General features: G+C 38.7%; 1 long non-coding RNA gene across 26 annotated transcripts in view; it reads right to left on the bottom strand.

Moving 5' to 3' along the window:
* LOC140641532 (uncharacterized) overlaps positions 1-22,291 on the bottom strand; it is a 155,597-nt gene that overhangs the window by 76,864 nt on the left and 56,442 nt on the right. Inside the window, exon 9 of one of the 26 annotated variants that reach the window (XR_012038063.1) lies at positions 652-791. The exons of 24 other annotated variants lie outside the window; for them this stretch is intronic. This is a non-coding gene — a long non-coding RNA (uncharacterized lncRNA). Of the gene's footprint in view, positions 1-651; positions 792-9,486; positions 9,532-22,291 lie in introns of all 26 variants that reach the window. One more of the 26 variants, XR_012038064.1, reaches the window with a different exon arrangement.

Here is a 22,291-nt window from a genome sequence, read left to right as displayed (position 1 = left end):
CCACGAGATCAGTACTAGCATGCTCCTGTTACAGATGAGGAAACAGAGTAAAAAAAGTTAAGGAGCGCCTGGGTGGCTCAGCACATTAGGTGCCTGACTTGATTTTGGCTCACGTCATGATTTCAGGATCATGAGATGTACCCTGTCTTGGGCTCCATACTCATTGTGGGGCCTACTTGAGATTCTCTCCCTTTCCCTCTGCCCCTCCTCCCATTGGCCATGTGGATATTCTCTCTCTCTCTCTCTCTCTCTCTCTCTCTCAAATAAATAAATTGAATAAATATTTTTTAAAAAAATTTAAGCAACTAAGCCAAAGTAACTCAGTTATGAAGTGGTGGAACCCATAGTCGAAGTCAAAGTCCATCGTACTCCAAATCTGTTCTTTTTTAATGACTACACTCTGCTGCATTTATCCCACCTTATTTCCCCCAAAATTACTGAAATGGTATTTCTGGCCCTACATGCGTTTCTAAAACCTCATCACTTCTCCATCAAGAGGAGGAATCTATGTCATCTCCCCTTGAATGGGAGCAGCACCTTTTGATGGCCTCAAGTAATTGAATCTGGCACAAGTAAAGCTATGTGATTTCCGAGGCTAGGTCATAAAAAGGAATGAAGCTTCTGTCTGGCAATCTCTTCTAGAGCACGCACCTTTAGAGGCCTAAGCAAGCTGCCATTAATAAGTGTCGGAAGCTTCGACACTGGAGAGACCAGGAGAAGAGATATGATAAAGATTGAAATGCATGAGGAGCCCCAGCAGCCAGCCATCTTTCAAGCATCTCGGGCAGTCACTGCATGGAATAGAAAGGAGCTGTTGTCACCAAGCCCTGCTCAAATTGCAGGTTTGTGAATTAAATAAATGATCATGACTATGGAAGCTACTGAGTTTTGGGGGTGTTTTGTTATGCACTAATAGAAAACCAGATCAGCCACGGAAACCTCCAATGCTCTTTAATCACTTTCATTTCCCCTGACACTACACCTCTCATGGCCCTCGAATAAGCTATCACTTCTGCCTACAAATCACCACCAGCCCATGATGCCCCAGCCAGCACACACACACACACACACACACTCATTTAAAGAGTTACTTGGCTTTCAAGAGTCATTGTAGGCGTTGTAGTTTTAGTCATCTTTCTCAAATTTGGAAGTAAATGGTTAAGGACCCAAACTTCTAGTGAGATTGTCTAACGTTAAACTTTTTTTGTTCACTACTTCCAAGCTGTAGGACTTAATCTCTCCAAACCTGTTTCTACAAAAGGGAGTAATAGCCAACCTCTGTCTTGGTATTATAGAGATCCATTTATAGCTCCTAGCAAAGTTCTTGGTATTTAATAAGAGTTCAATACATGTTGCTGTAATTAGAGCATTAATTATATTGCATTGCAATTATCTATTTTTTTTTTGTTTCCTCTTCTGACCAAGAACAATGAATGTATCCTCAATGCCTTGGCACCTGAGATATGCAAAAACATTTTTACTAAATATACAAACAAATAAATGAATAAAGAAGCAAACAAAGGAAGGAGGAAATCAACAAGTATGTATACTCTAGCCTCCTTTCAACTCCTTAGATCTAGCATACAAGAGGGATAAAATGAGAGGTACCTGGGTGGCTCAGTCAGTTAAGTGTCTGCCTTTGGCTTAGGTCATGATTTTGGGGTCCTGGGACTGAGCCCTGCATTGGACTCCCTGCTCAGCGAGGAGTCTACTCTTTCCTCCTCCTCTGCCACTCCCCTTGCTTGTGCTCTCTCCCTCTCTCCCTCTCAAATAAATACATTTTTAAAATCTTTTTTAAAAAAAGGAGGGGGTAAAGTGACAGAGGTCTCCAGTCCTATAGGAAGCAGTCCTGGTGCTGAATAGCATTCAGCTATTCTTCATATCAGGACCAATTCTCTTTTTCCAGTAGAAGGGTAGTACTACAGCCATTATTACTAAGACTCTCTCCTACTCAAAGCCATGCAGAGAGCATCCCCACTTAGCCAGGTGAACCTTTTTGCTCCTGACACTCCAAACTAGATGCCAAGATTATAAGGAAAACCAGCATCAACATCTCAGATGGCCTCCAACTGCAGATTCTCTTTCCTCATCTAACTATTTTATAGCCTGCCATCAAGATGCCTGACCTTGCCAAGTAAAACCCAGTTAATCTTTTACAATGTCAGTCCCCTTTATGGACTCCACGATAGGCAATGCCATATGGTGGCAATGCTATAGAGGGGACTCTGCTCTTACCTGACAAGCAGGTTTATACTGTACTTAAGCAAATAATATACCTCTTGCCTCATGCTTGATATCTACCCACTGATCCGTGTTCAGTCTAGCAAAATTGAGAGATTACTAAGCAGCAGCACAGCTTTCATTAATAAGGTGAGAAGTCTACACTTAATTTTCATTTTCACTGTAGAATTTACATATATGCATATTTATACACAAAATTATCATTATAGCAGTTAACAATCTATGGATCTGGTGGCTGAGCTCCAATCACTGCCATTGGAACTCAATGCTATTCCAGAATACCAATGTCATTCTGGTGCACCTTAACTTCAATATTCAGAAAACCCCAATGCACCAGTGAGTCTGTCAGTCTGCCCTCCTGCCTCGACATAAGAGTAAAAGTTTAAATATTTATTAAGTGAGTAAAATTCAGGGTGTTGGCCGTCTCTAGTCACAAATTGCTTTAAAAGCAAATGTGGACTTTGTCTTATTGTTGTTATTGTAGAATCTAAGCTTCTTATAAGTTTAATCATTTCTGCATTCTTTCTCTGGAAATAGCTGTCTGCAGGCTGCAGAACGCTGAGGGTTAGAAAGATTTCTGAGGCGTGGCACCACATTCTCTGATTGGGCAGCTGCTCTCGAACGATGTGGGCCTTTTGCTGTTGACTCACCAGAGGGCAGTAGCTTTGCAGCTTGATGTCAGCACGCAAGAATGTCAGACACTTCTTTTTGCCAGCCACCCCCCACCCCCCCACCCAACCCTCTGGAGTAGCCCAGAATTAAGCCATGCTGTTTGGTTAGCCTTGGACCAGCCTCCTGCTCAGGCTTCTCGCTGCCCTGGTGACCAGGCTCCAGCAAGAAAGTACAGACCACAACTCGGCAGGGGAACAAGAAACTTTTTCCAGCTATGTGTCTCTGGGGATACCGATATAATTGCCCAATTAAGGTTTGGATATTTTGGAAAGTGGGTATATTGAGGGGTCAGGGTCTGGTTTTCTGGGTGCCCCTCTCCCCACCCACACACACAGACACACACATACATCTTTTCTAGAAGGAAAACAGCCCAATACAGAATGAAATCTGCAAATAGGCATTAGTAAAATTTCTAGATTCTAAATAGATTATGTGTTGTTTGCACTCCTGGGATTTGATCTATCTCAATTCCCCCCACATTTCCAATGCTCTCAATTGAAGCCTCAGATCTAGCTCTAGCCTAGCTAGGACTATCCCCTCAGGTCCTTTCCCCCCAACAGTCTATGTTTGCATGACATTAAACAGCTAAGAGCTTTCTGAGATTAGTTTCTTGATGATGCTCATGAGAGCCAGCAGAGTCCCCTGCCCCATAGTAACTAGTCTTAGCTCCACAAGTACCTATTTTTATATGTGACCTAATTTCACATCTCCTGTCCCACCATCTCCCCATTCAACAGAGAAGAGAGTCTTAGTCCTAAGTTAATTAATGTTCATATTTGTTGCATTTTTTAGATGGTTCTTGTGGTTTGGGGCAACTGAAAGCAATAAATAGATAGTAGATTGTATACCCACTTAAGGTAATCATAGCCAAGGTCAAGCAAACAATTAAGTCAGTATAGTTAGGCCCAGATAAAAGCGATAGATCATAGAAACTAAGTCTGCCCTAATTCAACCTGCGAAAGTGTGAAGATTCCAGGTCTTAAGGCTGTTTGATTCCCTTGGTACACTAATATTTGAGGCAAAATCGTTCTCTGTGATCTTGTCTTCATTGCGTTTCTTCATCCTGATGGATGGCACCAGCCTTAACTCCCATTCCTCTTGGATGTCCTCCAGGATTCTCCAGTTTTCTTACTGTATGTAGTGGGCTAAATGGTGTCTCCTACAAAGAGATGTCCATGCCCTAATCCCCAAAACCTGGGAATGTGTCCTTACTTGGAAAAAGTTAAGGATCTGGAGATGAGATCATTCTGGATGATCCAAGTGGGCCTTGAATCCAATGGCAAGTATCCTTACAAGAAACACAAACAATGAGGCACCAGGTGGCTCAGTAGGTTAAGCCTCTGACTTTTGGTTTCAGCCCGGGTCATGATCTCAGGGTCATGAGACTGAGGCCCCTGTCAGGCTCCATGCTCAGCACAGAGTCTGCTTGGAAGACTCTCTTCCTTTGACCCTCCCCCTACTCTTGTGCAAGCATTTTCTCTCTGTCTCATAAGTAAATCAATCTTAAAAAAAGAAGAAAGAAAGAAAGAAAGAAAGAAAGAAAGAAAGAAAGAAAGAAAGAAAGAAAGAAAGAAAGAAAGAAAGAGGAGAGACACAGGGGTGAAGAGGACAATGCCATATAAAGACGGAGGCAGAGGAGGAGTAATGTAGTTGCAAGCCAAGAAACTCCTGGAGCCAACAAAAGCCAGAAGAGGTGAGGAATGGAGTTTCTGGGGGAAGCACAGCTCTACCAAACATTTTGATTTTGGACTTCCTACAGAATTGTGAATATATTTCTGTTGTTTTAAAGCAAGCAGGTTTGGGTAACTACTTACAGCAGCCATAGAAACAAATACAGTTATAAACTCAAATGCCTTATAGGAATCACACAGATAGTGAAATGAGCAAGCAGTCCAGGTAGGGAAGTCGTGGTTTTAGCAACCCATGTAATTTTTCATGAGATAAAATTGATACTCAATTTTATACTCTCAGAGGCAAGGAAACAACAGGAAGTATAGGCTGTCTTTAGCAAAAGTGAGTATGAATGTTCTAGCCAAAAGACCTATCCATCACCCAGATCCACCTCATTGTTACTATATGAAATCATGAGCCCAGCGTCACCACATCTTCCCATTTTTATTGAATTTTTACCTTAAATCTCCTACATTTTAAGTGTTGGTTTAAAAACCAAGAGGACAAATTGCATACTGTGGGTCCAATCAAATGGTGTGAGGACTGAAGTGTGATCACAAGGAGCCATTTGCTGGGAGTCCCTTGACCCTACTAATGGTATTTAAGGTATATGCCGTAAACAATTCATGACAAAATCAATGACAGGGCCTTGTTTTTCTCTTATTCAACCTGGTATGGCAGCCCAGGCCACTCACATTCAAAGTTGGTGTAAACAGAGAGAAACATTCTGTTGAACCCTGAGATAGTATATAATCCCTTCCTCCTTCTAGGCCTCTCCTCTTAGTTTCTGTATGGTAGGTTAATTTGGATTGTGACCATTGAGAATCTAGAAGTCGTGTGTGTGTGTGTGTGTGTGTGTGTGTGTGTTGAAGAGGATTACCGATAGGTACTTTGCTGTGTGATGTATGATTCCCTTAGAAGGAAAAATAAAATTATTCACCAGGGAGAATTAAAATTCAAAAGCTATTTTTCTGTGCTTGTTTTATCTTAAAGCATTAAAATATATTTTATTAAAAAGATTGGTATTTAAGTCAGATAAAACTGAGGATATAAAACTGACACATAATATTGACACAGTCTCTATATTTACTTTATTAAAGGTTGCTACTTCTGCAATCATTTATCAAATCTCTAGAGCTACCTATTTCCCAATTTTAGACAGTGTCCTGCAGAGCACTATAAAGAAAGACACAGCTCCACTAGATTGAATTTTTCAGTCTGTCTAGGAGGTGATTAGGAAGATAGCTGTGAACTTTGAAAGTTACAAAAATGAATGTGATACAAAGATTTATATTCTAACTCTTGGTTGAGTCCATAGTAAGGAAAGTTGCAATCAATTTTCATAATTGATCTCCACAGATCAATACTCGCACAGAAATACTCTAAAAATAAATAAGGCAGATTTTTGAAGTGTCCCTTTAAAACATATCAGGATTTAAAAGATTTTCAGAAGTGGGGGGGGGATAAAAATTTTTTAAATAAATAAACAAAAGATTTTCAGAAATAGAAAGAGAAATGAGTTTTCTTACTGGCGGAGAATTTTCCTTAGTCAAATTAAAGTTAAGGACACAAAGAACTCTAACAACTCAGTAAGAAGAAGACAATCCACCTCAAAAAAAAAAAAAAAGAAGACAATCCAATTTTAAAATGCGAAAAAGGTTTACGTAGACATTCCACCAAAGATGTATAATTGGTTTATAAGCATATGAAAATGTCTTGAACATCATGAATCATTAGAAAAATGCACATCAAACCTATTATGAAGGACCACTTCACACCCACCAGGATCAAGCCCATCAAAAATATAGACAATGAATATAGAAGTGTTGGTAAGGATATCGAAGCAGGAACCTTCCTTCATACATTGTGGATTAAGGAAGTACGGCGATACAGCCACTTTGGGAAACAGTTTGACTATTTCTTGTAGAGTTAAATATTAATTTCCATGCATACAACATAGCAATCCTACTTCTAGGTGTCTACTGAAGAAAAATTTAAAAATACTTCCACATAAAGACTTGAACATGAATGTTCATAACAGCATTATTAAAAACAGCTAAAAAGTAGGAAGAACTGAAATGTTCATTAATTAGTGAATGGATACACAAAATATTGCATATTCATGCAATAGCATATTATTTAACCATTAAAAAGAATGAAATACTGATATATACATCAACAATTATAAGCCTGAAAAACATTATACTAAATGGAAAAAGCCAGATACAAAACACTACATATTATATGATTTCATTTATATGAATCATCCAAAAAAGATAAAGTCATAAAAACATACAGTTGATTAGTGGTTGCCTGTGGCTGGGTGAAGAGGAGAATAACTAAATGGGCATGAGGAAACTTACTGGGATGATGAAAATGCTCGATAACTATTGTGGTTATGGTTATACAACTCAGTAAGTTTATTAGAAGTCATCTGATTGTGCACTTAAAGTGGATGAACTTATGGTGTGTAAGTTAAATTCCAATAAAGTTGCTTTAAAAAGTTACAAAATTATTTAAAAAAAAGAAAACCTGACATATAAAACACTTTCTTTTATCCTATGACCTAATCTTTCAACAAATTTGTCAATCGTCACTATCATATACCTCTTATTTTTATCATTTTATGTATTTCAAGTGCACAATACATAATTCAAAACATGTACAAAATAGAACACGATGAAAAAAATTTCTTCTATTATTTTCCCTCAGCCACCAAATGTCCCTCCTTGGAAACAATCATTGTTACCAGTTTCTTATGTGTCTTTCTAGAAACATTTTATACATCTCTAAAAATATATGTGTGTGTATATTCTACCCCAAACACACACACACACACACACACACACACACACACACACACATTTTCCCCACAACTTGCAGTATATTATACATAGTGTTCTACACATTTCTTTTTTTTACTTAATAATCAGTAATATATCAGAATCTGAATATCACTCAAATCTTTTCCCTCTTTACTATCCCACTGCCAAGGAACTGGGTGGGACCCTGAGCACCTCTTGCTTGGACCATTGTGTTTCATCTAATTTGAGATGCCATCAGTTATAAGAAACACTGGTATTTGGGGACCACTGAAAGAGAAAAAATTGCTGCCAATTAAATTATGACATAAAATTCATTGTAAGATACATCTCAATTTCAGGGAAAAAACCATAATGTTAAAAATATAAAATTATATATATATATATAACATGTAAACAATAAAATATGGCAACATGTCCCAACCAGTTCTCCAACACCAACCCTGGCTCCTTTTCAATTCATAGTCTCCTGCCAGAATGTTTTTTATAAGCTCAAAGTTTAATCTTTTCATTCCTCTACTAAAAATCATTTGTGGTTTCCCATTGCTACAGGATGGAGTCTAAATAACTCAGTGTTACAAGTGCCAGTGTTACGGGACCCTTCCCTTTACTGGCCTTATTTCCCTCCATGCTGTAGGCATGCCCAACTGTTGACCATTTCTCAAAAATGCAGCATCCTTTCAGAACTTTGTGCTTTTGTACATGTTGTCCCCTCTTGCCTGGAATACACTTGACCCTAGCTGGGAGGACCTAGCTAAATACCATTTGTCCTCCAAGACTCATCTCCGGGAAAAATGCCATGAACTTCCCTAGTTCAATTAAATATCTTTTCTGTACCGCCACCCTCGCTGTGCTTAATTCTATCCAAAGCACTCCCTGCCCAGTATCAGGCTTCATCGTTCTCTTGCCTGTCTTCACTACTCTCATTTTTCTCACAGCACCAGGGATTGCCACAGTGCCTCATCCAGGGTAGGTATTCCATAAGTAATTATTGAATGAATGTGTACTTTGGCTTCTGGATGTAATCAACATATCTGCAAGTAATGGAGGTGTGGTCAGCTTATTATTATAGGGGAAAGTACACTGGATCTGAAGTCAGAGGACGCCAGTTCCAGGCTCTGACACTTTCAACCCTCTGATATTAGTTGGGTCAGTTCATGTTTCTAAGACTTGGTCTCCTCGTCTACAAACATGGACAGTACTACCTGCCTAGGGCAGCAGAAGGAATTAAACTAGGGAAGTAACTGGCATGGAGCTGGTGCTCTAAACACAGTAGCTTTGATGAGATGAGCACTGGGTGTTTTATATATATATATATATATATATATATATATATATATATATACTGGAAAAATGAATTTAAAAATAAATAAATAAATATTTAAGTATTTATTAAGCAGCTTTGATTAGAGTGACTGGAACATCTTACGCTATTGAATAGATTTTATATACCCTGAAAGCAAACATACTGCTGGCACATGTTGTAATATCAAATGGACTTTGTTTTCCTGTTCTTGTCTTATATTATTTAAAATAAAAAGTGATGCTTTTTGACAGACTTGAAAAGGTGATAGAGACCATGTTTCAGAAATCAAGGTGACAAAAAAACACACGGACCCAATTCTTGCTCTGAACATTATTCCTTCCTGTGTTTTATTTGTAAGACAAATACAAGTACATATGAATACATATGATATTCTCCTCCTTCTTACACAAAATATGCCAGGTTCTACATACACTGTTCTGTGACCTTCTAAGTTTGCCCCCAAAGAATTCCCATCAAGTGGACAAATCATGGAAAGAGGGATGCTTTTGCATCACCTCTCTGAACAATAAGCCTTGACTCACAGCCTCAACCACAAAAAAACTGTATAACCAACATAATGAACTATCTGCCTGCTGCATCAGACCACAGGCAAAAAAACATTGCAAGTGGGCTAAAAGATCTCAGTATTATTTCCTTGAGATCCAAAGAATGCTGCAAAGAGCACAACACACAGGGTAGTCAGTCTTTAGTCAGAAGGAATAGGAAGTAACAGGAGGAATAGGAGGAAGGAACAGGAAACCTACTGTTTCCTACCTGTTTTTCATCATGTAAATGATATGCTCCTCAATGAGTTTTCACCTTGAAAAGAAAAGATTATTTTCAGAATTGTGAAGTTACCTCAGGCTACCTTCAGCAAGTGCCCTGGGACTTGGTGAATAATCCTGTGTCCACAGGAGGGCCCATCACCTTTGTGATGTCCCTCTGTCTTCTCACCTTTCATGTCTGCAGATTGTAGAGTCTGCAGTCTAATGAGGTATCCCCTTAATTACATTTTTCTAAAAAAACATTTGCCCTATCTTTATCCAAACTATCCTGTAGGAAGCTTACAGAGGCCAGAACTACATGGTACACCAGGAACAAGCACACAAATGAAAAGTAATGCATTTTTGTCTCATTTACAACATTTTTCAATGGACGATCATGCTTTGTAGGCTTTTGAAATAAAAGCAATAGATTGCATCAGAATCCTTGCAATAACCTCTTCTTCCTTTTCTTTTTTTCTTTTTCCTTTTCATAAACAAGAGCTCAAAGCCCAGTCCAGTTCCCCCCCACGCACAGGTCCTTTCCATGATTATGATCATGGCCACCAACCACTACATACAAGGATTTCTTCCAACTCTGGCTACTGGCATTGTGTTCAACAAGATAGGGTGTACAACTTAATCCTGCCAAGTAGATGAAAAACACAAAACAAAACTGGAAACAACTGATTCTGGAAGTTTTCTATAAAATTAATCATTTTCCATTTTGCCATCTAACTGCTGCTCTCAAGATTTAATAACTAGGATTGTAGCTAATACTTGTAGAATGCTAGATTTATGTCAGGCACTATTCTAAGTGATTTCTATTATATACATATAGTCATCCTCATGAAATCCAGATGAAATTCATACCATTATTATCTCTATTTTGCAAATGAAGAAACAGAGGCATAGGGAATTGAGTAAGTTGTTGATGACACATATTCCAAAACTATTATGCGGCAGACTGGAGATTTTAACCTATGAAGTCTAACTTTTGGCCTAGAGCTGGGGTTTGCTGGAGAGAAGGGGGGTGAGGGCAGACAATTTTATCTGAGACTTTCTACTGTTAATAGTGACTTTGGGAGAATATGTAAACTGGCTGAGCCTCGGTGTTGGTACCTGTAACGTGAGGATAGAAATAAATACTTCACAGTTTGTTGAGAGTAGTAAATAGAAACACTCATGTAAAATATCTGGTTGGTTGAAAGTACTTAACAAATATCATTTCTCTCTCTCCTTCGCCCAAGTACTTCTCTGTTTTTAGATTGTCACAACCCTTTGAGAGCCACCATCAGAAACCACACGGTTTACTTCCCACCCCTGTCCTATATCAGCTGTGTGAACTGAAGCTCCCATTTCCTCTACTGTAACCTGGCAATCATAAAACCCATTGTAGGATTAAGTAGGATCATGTTTGAAAGGCTGCTAGCACAATGCCTGGCATATGGTAAATGCTCAATAAATGACAGCAGCTATAATGATGGCGATAATAAGGAAGAGGAGGGGATTATGAGGAATCAAGGTGATGATGTTTTCAGCTTGATTCTCCCTTTCACCTAAAAAAACCCTGCCATCTGCCCTCTAGGGCTGTAAGAAATGGAAAATTTTGTTACTGTTAATATTTTGAAAATTTTGCTCCTTTGTCACAGGGGGCAAAATTACTTGAATCCCCCCAAGTGACTATATTCAAAAACAATAGTCTCAACCTTCTAGTGCATAAAGTCATCTGAGAGTTTATTAAAATTGCAGATAACAGGGAACTGCCCACAAAGTCTGATCAATATAAAAGTGACGTGACCCAGCTCTCACTCCGGTGATCTTGTTGGTAGCCCTGGGATCACACTAAAAAACACTGCCTTGGGATTAAATCAGCATATTTATTGCTTTGAGCCAAGATTATTTCTAAAAATCTAAATGGGACTTGTAGTGAGATTTAAGAGTGTTGCTTTAAGGGGATTATTTATTAGGAATATTTATCACTGCTTACCAACTCAAAGCATTTGGTCAACTGTGGCTCAGTTTAATTTTTGAATTAATTTATTAAGATTAATAACAAAATAGACAACCCTTTGACAAATAGATGTGTATAAATACATGTCTGTATTGATCTCAGCAGTTCGAAGTATCCTTAAAAGACCTTCCAATGTAGGGGTGCCTGGGTGGCTGAGCTAGTTAAGCATCTGCCTCCTGATCATGGATCAGGTCAGGATCTCAGGGTTGTGAGATCAAACCCTGCCTCGAGCCCCCATTCAGCAGGGAGTCGGCTTGGGATTCTCTCTCTCCTTCTTTCTCTTCCCTTGCCCCTCCCCTACTCATGTATTCTCTCTCTCTCTCTCTCTGAAATAAATAAATAAACCTTAAAAAAAAAAAAGAACTTCCAGCCTATTTTCATTATCTCATACAACCTAACCTTAAATTTCAGTCCCTGCTAGCCTGTAGATGGTTTCATCCAATATTTACCTACCGTTACAAGAAGGATAATGAATTTGTGTTTTCTGTAACTCTGAGAGGGTCTTATTGTCTTCTTCAAACTTTGTTTTATTCAGCTTTGTTTTATTCAAACCTTATTCCTCATACACTCATCAAGAACGTTTCAATGCACTTCATAAAGTTCACCCAATGAACAGTTTCAGTATTAGTAAAGACAATTTATGCATGGATAGTGCCACTTTCTAGATTAAGAAGTTGAGGGGAAGAGTTTACATTTCCACAGGCAGCAAAAGAAGTCAACATGATAAATTGTCATCAAACTGATTCTGCGCCCAAATCACTACTTGTTTGCCATCAACCAAATTTAGCCAATCTTTGTTTGCTTTAGAGAAAAAGAACTCTTAAATATAAAAAATGAAATTTTCATATTTCACTTTTTGCCATTATTATGGTTTCCATAGTATTACTAAGAAGTTAAATCTAAAGTCATTGCAGAGATAAATTTAAGTTCATAAACCAGTGAAGCAGATAAATTCATCTTTACTGATATTTAAAAAAAATTGGAGATATCTGATAATGTTTAGTTCTTTCTGGCCAAACCTAGAGTAAACTAAAGAAAACTGAGAGGTGGTTTTTAATGTAAACCAAATGACTTCATTCAGAGGTAATGAACAGCTCACTTTTTATAAGGTTTTTATAGTATTTTTTCAAACATTTGCTATGCAATGCATTATATCAGGTAAATTGGTGATATATTCCAGATCTCCTCTTCAACATTACTGTGATCAAGGACTTTTAATCCAAACCTTTCTTGTAATATTTGGGGGGCAAAATGTTTTAATTAGCAATTAACAAATGTTTGAAATTAATCACTGGCTTAATTTCATTCCAAATTTAAAGAAAAAAATTTTAAGAAGCTTTAGTTTATGATTTTTAAAATTTCATAGCCCATTAACATTTGTTCCAAAAACTATTTTGGGTCTTACTGCATATTTAATGTCTTAACCCAGAAACATTGAATTTTTAAAATATTATCTTTTAAAATTAGAGATTAAAATGGTCTATTTTAACTTGCTAGTTATCCTATCCCTTTTAAGAGAAGAATTATTTGTAAAAAAGAGGGTGTTTTTAAAAACTAATGAGCCATCATAAATTAGAATCACATGATATCTTTGCTCTGTTGACAATGTAAAAAACAGGTGCCTATCGGGTTTCTCTTTGGTTTGACAAGCAGGTGTGTGGTATGCCTCTACTGCTGATCCAGCCAGATACTCAAGTTCAGACAAAGGCAATCCAGAGTTCCTAATCATTTTTGTTTATTCTAGCTAAGGAACGCTTGTGAACTCCATCCAGTCCTGGGAGTCTGCTTGCTCAGGGACAATTTTACTGGGTACATTCGGTGGTGTTTCAAAGTTTACAAGGATGAATTTATAGGGTTGGTTGATTTTCTTTTCATAGAGCCTGACCTCATCTCTTGCCTCCTGGAAGGCAATATCAGCGTCATCTATGTCTATTCAAAGTAGATGTTGAGGGGAACGTAGTTCTCCAGTTTAGTGCATTTAAATTAAGATTCTTACTCATTTACAGATATATTCAAAAAACCATGTTCTGCACTCAACCACAGTTTGCACTGAACTGAATCCCATGTAAGCTATAGGAGGAAACACACAAAATATGAAGAATGCTGGTTCTTAGCCCAGGATCCCTGGGCCCTCTGATCCTGTGTGAAAATTGTGTGTGTGTGTGTCTGTGTGTGTGTGTAATTGTGGATTTTCCTGAGTAGAAGAACCATAGTTTTCCAGAATTCTGAATAGGGCACATGCAAAAGTTAAAAAAACACTGACACAGAGAGAATAATAAATGATTACTTGTCCTTGCTTTAGCATCAAGTATAATAAAACATTGCAACATTGGCTTCTATGGCCCTTCATAATCACATCAATGAAAGCCTGATTCTTAGGCCTTTCTCCTCTCTTTAGGGTTACCTTGAGCAGCACTCCAGTAGGTATTGCTCAGGATGCCAGGCTCTTTGGAGGGTTCTCTGGGGCGGGGGGGGGGGGGGGTGTAGTTCCAGGGGCAATCAGAGCACTGGTGGATCACCATATGAATTTAGTTGGCACAAGCATGACACTTAGATACATTCAAATAGTTAACAGATGTCTTCCTTGACCTTCTCTTTTAGTTCTTCTTATTATGGCAAAGAAATAGTCCCAGTTGGTATTAGGATTATTTTACCACTTCTATAACACTCCCTGGTCTCCCTTTTCAACAGAGAGAGCAACCCTCAAGCTCAGTCTTCACAGGCAACTAGATCTGGCAAGAATTTAATAACATGTCTTTGTTACAGTACTTCTTTTTATAATTACCTTCTATTTAAAGGAAATAATGGTTGGTTTTCAATTTATAGCTAGTGAGAAAATTCATTTTTAAATGAATGTATTTAATTTTAAAAAGGGAAGATAATTTAAAATCAAACACTAAAAATTTGGAAAACACAAGACTAAATAACTGCTAATCAGGTCTTGCTTTTAATTTTAGAGATTAACTGTCTTTTGGAAAATTCAATCTAGTTAGGACAAATCTTATAGCCAGCAATTGAAATCTCTATGAAGCATTTCTGGAAAATCTGAGGAATGTGTTTAATATTAGTTAGTTAGGATGTTCTCAGATGCTTGTAATAGAAAACACAACTAAAAGTTACTTTTTTTTTTTAGATTTTATTTATTTATTCACGAGAGACACAGAGAGATAGAGAGGCAGACACATAGGCAGAGGAAGAAGCAGGCTCCATGCAGAGAGCCCGATGTGGGACTCAATCCCGAGACACCAGGATCATGCCCTGAGCCAAAGGTAGGTACTTTTAACTGATGAGCCACCCAGGCATCCCTAAAAGTTACTTTAAACAATAAGGACTGTCTCCTGAGATTTCCAGAGCAGATTCAGTCCATGACTCTGTGGCATCATCAAAGACTCAGGCTCTTGCATACTTTCCTCTGCCCTACTTAGCATGTCATTTTTTCTTCAGATTTCCTCCCCTATGATCTCAACACAGTTTCCATGACACCAACCCCCTTGTCCAACAATGACCAGATTCAGAAAAGTATAACCACTGTCTTTCAGCCCTTTTAAGCTCAAAGGAAACTTATGAAAAGTATCCCCTATTTGCCTTCACATTTCACAAGCAATTTTCCACCCAGTTCCCATATCTAAATAAAACATTGCCAAGAAAAATAAATGACCAGGACTGCCTTAACCTAATCCCCATTTTCCCACTGGAAGGATAATGAAGATGCCAGGCCTAATAACAGAACAATACTGGGGTTCAGTTGGTAACAAGTATGAGGGGGTTAGCTATTGGGCAGGCAATTCCTATTGTTTGCCATGAGCTTGCATTAACACAAGATTTTAACAAGTCTGAGGGGTGCAAAAAGGCTAAAAATTTACATTGGAAAAATCTTATTTCAGCACCACAAAGAGGTAATAGAAATCTGGTTCGTCAACATACATGCAGAAGATGGTAGTTCAGAAAGTAGAAGATTGCAGTTTTTTTCAGAGTCCAGACAGAGTAAATTCTCAAAGATATTAATCTCAGGGATTTAAAAAACATTAATTGGCTGGTAATCCTTCTCCCTAGTCCTGCCCTTCCCCTCAGATCTTGTGAATAGGAAAAAGATATGCAAGGGCAAACAGCAGTAAACAAAAGTGATTATTATTGTTATTCTTAAGAATTTGATCTATTTTTTAAAGTTGTACAATATTTATCAAGGGAAAAAAATAAGAATGTTATTGGACATCATTAGACACTTTCATTTTTTTTTAAATTTCACTTAGATGTGGAATATGTCAATGGGCATCCTTATCTTATCTGTGCATAGAACTTGTAAATGTTTTCATCTGCCCTGACAGGTAACTTTAGTGATAGTAAATGAAATAGGATAAACCTCCAACTCACCTCTTTCAGGTTATTTGTGTTGTAAATGCTTCCTAAACTTAATTCTTGGCTTTATTTCCCACTCAAGAATGAATGGAATCAAATAAATTGTCGAATTAGGATCTAGATGAGCCATGAAGAGATAGGAAAAGCCATCTGACAAATATTGAGATATTGATTGAGCACCTAAGGGATGTCAAGTTCTTTATATTTAGTCTGATTCAATGACTCCACAATACAGATATTTCTGTCCAATTTTAAAGATGTAAAATTGACGACCAGAGAAAAGGAGTGATTTGCTAGAGTTTACAAAGCTAGTAAATAGTGAAACAAAGATTTGAACTTAGGTCTTTCTGAACCCAAATCCCATATTCTTTCCATTGAACTATCCTGCCTCCTGAGGGCTTGTGCAGCCAAATACCAAAGGATGAAATCAAGAGGTTATAAAATGGGATCAAAAGAATAGGTTAAGGGATGTGGAGAAATAGAAAAACCAAAACTCAAAAACAAATCTAGGCAACAAATAGATATTTAACATCTACTGTATCCCAAGCATGGAATAGAAAAGAGACTGGAAAATCTGTCTAGACAAGTGGGGGAAGGAAGGACATCAAAAATCAATAGTGACTCCAAGATACTCTGAGATCTAAAGGGAAGGGCTTTTTATATGTTCTTTGGTGTGGAGCCAGAACAGGGAGTAGGTGTGGCTACGACTTGGGGATAAACAGGCACACCTGGGGAGCAAGGAATGTACTTTACGGGTGGGGTTGGGGGAAACTGACTTTATGGTAAGGTTGCCTTTTCACTGCTAGGTAAGATTTCCCTTACTTTACGTGTCTATGGATCTGGGTGCAAAGTCTAGCTACCTAATTCATAAATTAACTGTCGCTTTTTCTTCTTGATCACAGCCCAGATATTTGCATTTTTAAACAGTGGTAGAAGTTATTGTTATCATACATTTTAGTAACCACATTGTATCAGGAATTACTACAGCTATGATAGTATTTGAGCCCTCTGGAAAAATGATTTTAGGATTTCTTTGTTCACATAACAAAAAGTGGGGCTATGGTTGCCTGAGTTGTCATCTGAGTGTCAGAGTTATCTAGATATCTGTCGCTTACAGAGATTAAATACATTATTACAGTTGTTGGTCCAAATAATACCATGCAGTTTCAGCTGTGTGACTCATCTGTAGAAAACAACGCGATTTCTTTTAGTGTATCAATTTTAACCTGCCAATCTTTATAATAGCCTGAATATTTTTCATTAGTCCTTTTCATACTTATCGGTGCTACCAAGAAGACTTGGCAGATGTCTGTATTTATTCAAAACTAAGGAAAAACAATGTTAGTGCTAGGACATATTTTCAACATGGGCTTACCAAGAGTCCATTTAATTTCAACCCAAAGCTAAGCCATACTCTGAAAAGTAAGGTAAGTTGGGAAAACCCCAGGCCAAACCATGCAACAGAATTTCCAAAGACAGAAAACCAATGCCACACCCCTTGCCCCCACCTTTCTCTGAGTACAAAAAAATGTAGACTACTCCACATGCTATTGGTCAAAGGCCAAAAGGTACTTTGATCAGTCTAATCCTACTGATCTCTGGAGAGTGTACATAAATTCATTCTACTAAATATAATTTATTAGGTATCCCATTTCTCAAAAAGCATTGAACTCATTTTTCTAAATGTACTTTTCAGTATTTAAACATACTTTGGAATTAGTTAGCATGCAAAAGTTACCAGTGGTAGATTGTATTAATTCTTTTACAAAGATGATATGAAGACTGTCTGCCTGACCGAAAGCTCTGAGCCTGGAATCAGAAAGACTCTTGGGTTCAAGTCCTGACTCAACCATTTGATTCTGCATTACCTTGGGCAAGTTACAAAACCTCCCTACATTTTTTCATCTAAGACATAAAGATAATAGATTTTATTTTAACAAGTTGTTCATTGGACTCCAATGAGATGGTACAAATAGGTAGATGTAATAGTGCATGACTCTTAAGGAACTATAAAGAAATGGTAACAAATTTAAAAAGCAATAGACTCAATCAAGGGTCAGAAAGGAAATGCATTTAATATATAGAGTGATTATTTGACTATTGAGAGAAAATTTAAGGTTTGGGTATTTTAAAAATTCCTTGAGAAGTATAAAGCAACCACCCTCCAAATATCAAATGATCTCCACATCTTAATCTGCAGCTTTGACCTCTACTCCAAGCTTTAGACTCTGATACTCAGCTCCCTACAGAAACATCAAAACTACTGTTATTTCCTAATTTAGCAGAGGATACCCATAATTCACTTGGCCACAAAATTCAGAAACCTAGCTGTCATCCTAAAATCCTCCCTCTCTCATGTTCCACCCCAAACATCTAGATCAAGGTCAACAGAGCTGTGGTTCTTGATCCTGGCAGAGCTTCAGAACTAGGTTGTTTTATACAAATACCAATCCTCCCCCAGAGATTCTGATTTAGAAGGCCTGAGGTATGCCGTGGGAATCTGCATTCAAATATAAATAAACAGGGACACCTGGGTGGCTCAGTGGTTGAGCATCTGCCTTCGGCCCCAGGGTGTGTGTGATCCTGGAGTCCCGGGATTGAGTCCCGCATCGGGCTCCCTGCATGGAGCCTGCTTCTCCCTCTGCCTGTGTCTCTCTGCCTCTCTCTTTCTCTTTCTGTGTCTCTCATGGATAAATAAATAAAATCTAAAAAATAAATAAACAAACAAACAAACAAACAGGGGTACCTGGCTGGCTCAGCCAGTAGAGTACACAACTCTTGATCTCTGGGTTGTGAGTTCAAGCCCCACGTCAGGAGTAGAGTTTACTTGAATGAATGAATGAATGAATGAACAAGACTTCACAAAGGATCTAATGTACATCAAGATTTAGGAGCCACTGTTATAGGGCACCTACTCACCAGATCTCATGTCTGTACTTTCCTCCCATCCCTACTGCAACTCTCTTACTTCAGACCCTCATGTCTTTCTTGAATACTGAAACCACTGCATTAGTGGTCACTCTGCATCCAGTACCCTTGGCCCCCTCCACAGTTAATCTACCCTCTTGGTGCTGCCAGATTTATCTGAGCCTAAGCTTTAGAGAAGAACAAATCTAAATTCAAATGCTTGCATTACTAATTAACAGGCCTATAGTCTTGAGCAAGTAATTCATCTCTTAGACTCAATTTTCTCATCAGGAAAATGAGGATGATACGAATACCTATTAAATGAGATTTGGATGGTATAACATACGTAAAGCCCTTAGTACAGGAACTGCAGTCAGTAGGCTGTATAATTATCATTATTGTCTTTGTTATCCAGACAGAAATCTAATCATGTAATTCCTGTTTCATGTCCTCCTCCTGCTTCCAGCCTTTTTTTCAGTGACCAAATCCCTCAGTTAGAACCTCTTGATTCCAATTGCCTTTCTCCAGCCTGGACCTCTAATTATAACCAGTCACGAAGCATCCTATGTTATTGCACGTCTTTCCAGATTTCTTCCCATGGCTCACACCTGAGGCCCAGATTATGTGGTTCAGCCAAACGGGAATATCTAGTCTGCTTGATTTGGGTCTTCCCCTGATCCGGTATGACTTATCCAACTACCAACTAACCAGAGTGAAGTGTCCTAACTCTAAATGAAGTTAATAAGCACAATCCTCTATATGTTTTGTATAGCACCCAATTTACCACAGATATATGGCATACATAATTATATACTCCTCTCCAAACATAAAGTTCTGAATGATTCTTGCCTTAGGCTATACCTAATGTTTAAACTCAGGAAGAAGTAAAGAAGGTAGAAGCTCAGGTAAGCTCAGGTAAAGGGGACCAGTCTGGACAGATGTCATTTTCTGGGGGTAGGTGAGTCTGGTGGTCAGATCAGCGACAGTGCCATTTTTCTTTATCAAGGGTGAAACATCTTGATTTCATAAAGGTACATTGTGGTTGAAGCAGTCCCCCAGTCTGTGGCTGGGGGTATCTGAAGGGCAAGGGGGAGGCAGAGTGAAGCCCTTGGGAACAGAGATTAGTAGAACACACACGATGGTAATGATAATGATAGCTGACTTTCATTGCGTATCCATTATGGACTGGGTGCTATGTTAATTCTTTTACAAACATTTTCTCTGTCACTACAACTGTACAAGTGCCAGACAGAAAAACTGAGTCTCAGATGAAGAGTTAAGAGACTTGACTCAGATTACACAGCTAGTTAAACACCCCAACCCCAACCCCACCCCACCTCCGACAGGAGCCCAGTCATAAAAATACTTGAATGAGACACTTTAGCTCACTGAGCACAGGCATATCTCAGGGGCACTTGTGAATCAGTTTGCATACTATGCTCAGAAGAGCAATTAATGACTGTTTCTTTAATCCCTAGGATTTCCCCCTGCCTTTTTTATTTCACGTTATTATTATTTAAATTCTAGTTGGTTAACATATACGGTAAAATTGATTGTTGGTGTAGAATTTAGTGACTCATCACCTACATATAACACTCAATGTTCATCACAAGGACCTTCCTTAATCCCCATCCCCCATCTAGCCCATCACCCACATCTCCATCAACCCTTAGTTTGTTCTCTTACAGTTAAGAGTTTCCTTTTTTTTTTTTTTTTTTTAGATTTTATTTATTTATTTATGACAGACAATGAGAGAGAGAGGCAGAGACACAGGCAGAGGGAGAAGCAGGCTCCATGCAGGGAGCCTGACCCGGGACTCCATCCCGGGTCTGCAGGATCACACCCCAGGCCGAAGGCGGCGCTAAACCGCTGGGCCACCAGAGCTGCCCTAGTTAAGAGTTTCCTATGGTTTGTTTCCCTCTCATTCTCTCTCTCCCCCCCTCCCCCGCCTCCCCACCTTTCCCCTATGTTCAGCTGTTTTATTTCTTAAATTCTACATAGGAGTTTGGTTCAAGCCTGATGGGGTTGAGCCTGCTGGATGCAGCTTAAGACTGGCGCAGAGAATGACTCGGATGTCTCAAGTTGCACCTCTAAGTTGGCAAAACGGTTTCAGACACTGGCTTAGACAACACTGTCCTTTGAAATCATGCAAGAGTTCACTCATAAATCCACTAGACTCTGACCACCACATAAAAGTAAATAATCTGGGTAGCCCTGGTGGCTCAGCGATTTAGCGCTGCCTTCAGCCCGGGCATGATCCTGGAGACCCAGGATCGAGTCCCACGTCGGGCTCCCTGCATGGAGCCTGCTTCTCCCTCTGCCTGTGCCTGTGCCTCTCTCTCTGTGTCTCTCATGAATAAATAAATAAAATCTTTAAAAAAAAAAAAAAGTAAATAATCTCCCTGAGAATCAATTCTGGAGAATTAATCTAAAATATTTAAACATGGCCTCATTTACTATAATCCAAAAAAAAAAAGAAAGAAAGAAAGAAAGAAAGCCCAACAGCACAGGGATGAATAAGTAATTTTTGGCATAAACCTACAAAACAGCCATTAAGACTTACTTGACAAAATGTGCATGACAACTTTGAAACAGACTTGTGATATAAGCTGAAGTTTAAAAAGGAGTTAAAATTGGGACACCTGAGCAGCTCAGTGGTTGAACATCTGCCTTTGGCTCAGGAAGTGATCCCGGGATCCCGGGATCCCAGGACCGAGTCCTGCATCAGGCTCCCTGCATGGAGCCTGTTTCTCCTCTCTCTGCCTGTGTCTCTCTCTGTCTCTTATGAATAAATAAAATTTTAAAAAATAATAAAAATAAAATAAAAAGGAGTTAAAATTGTATCTACCATATGGATATAATTATGTTTTTGTACAAAGTGTAGGAAACAAAACAACGAAAAGAATGCACCACAGTCAGAAGAGGGGTTGATCCTAAGCACTGGGAGCAGAGGTTATACTGCTTATTTTTCCACTTGTTGGCATTTTTTTTTTTTTTAAGATTTTATTTATTTATTCATGAGAGACACACAGAGAGAGGCAAAGGGAGAAGCAGGCTCCCTGTGGGGAGCCTGATGCGGGACTCAATCCCAGGACTCCGGGATCATGCCCTGAGCCAAAGGCAGATGCTCAACACTGAGCCACCCAAGTGTCCCAGCATTTTACATTTTTAATGAACATAGGTTAATTCTCAATGAAAAAAAAAACCACTTTATTTAAAAATAAATATAAAAAGACTTTCCAGCTGGAAAGTCCTAGCGCATTTTGGAATTGTTTCTGAGTCTGGCTCAGGCCACCCTCCTATTTTCGACATCATCTAGCTGTGATCCTGTGATCCAACAACAGCCTGGTGGCCTGTGGTAATCAGAGCTATTAAGTAACTTCCCTGAAGTTTTGATAGTTTCCATTTTCTCCTGTACCTTATAAAGAGCCATCAACAGGATTTTGGCTTCATAAACTATCAGAAATTCAGTCTTCCTCCCAGCAGTCCATTTTCACAATAATGTGGTGAAACACAGGACCACACAAGCAAGGACTGGTTT

The sequence above is a fragment of the Canis lupus genome, chromosome 10 (genome assembly GCF_048164855.1).
Source record: "Canis lupus baileyi chromosome 10, mCanLup2.hap1, whole genome shotgun sequence".
In the NCBI taxonomy this organism is placed as follows: domain Eukaryota; kingdom Metazoa; phylum Chordata; class Mammalia; order Carnivora; family Canidae; genus Canis; species Canis lupus.
Note: the sequence above shows the minus strand (reverse complement) of the source record. Positions and strands in the feature narration are given on the sequence as shown.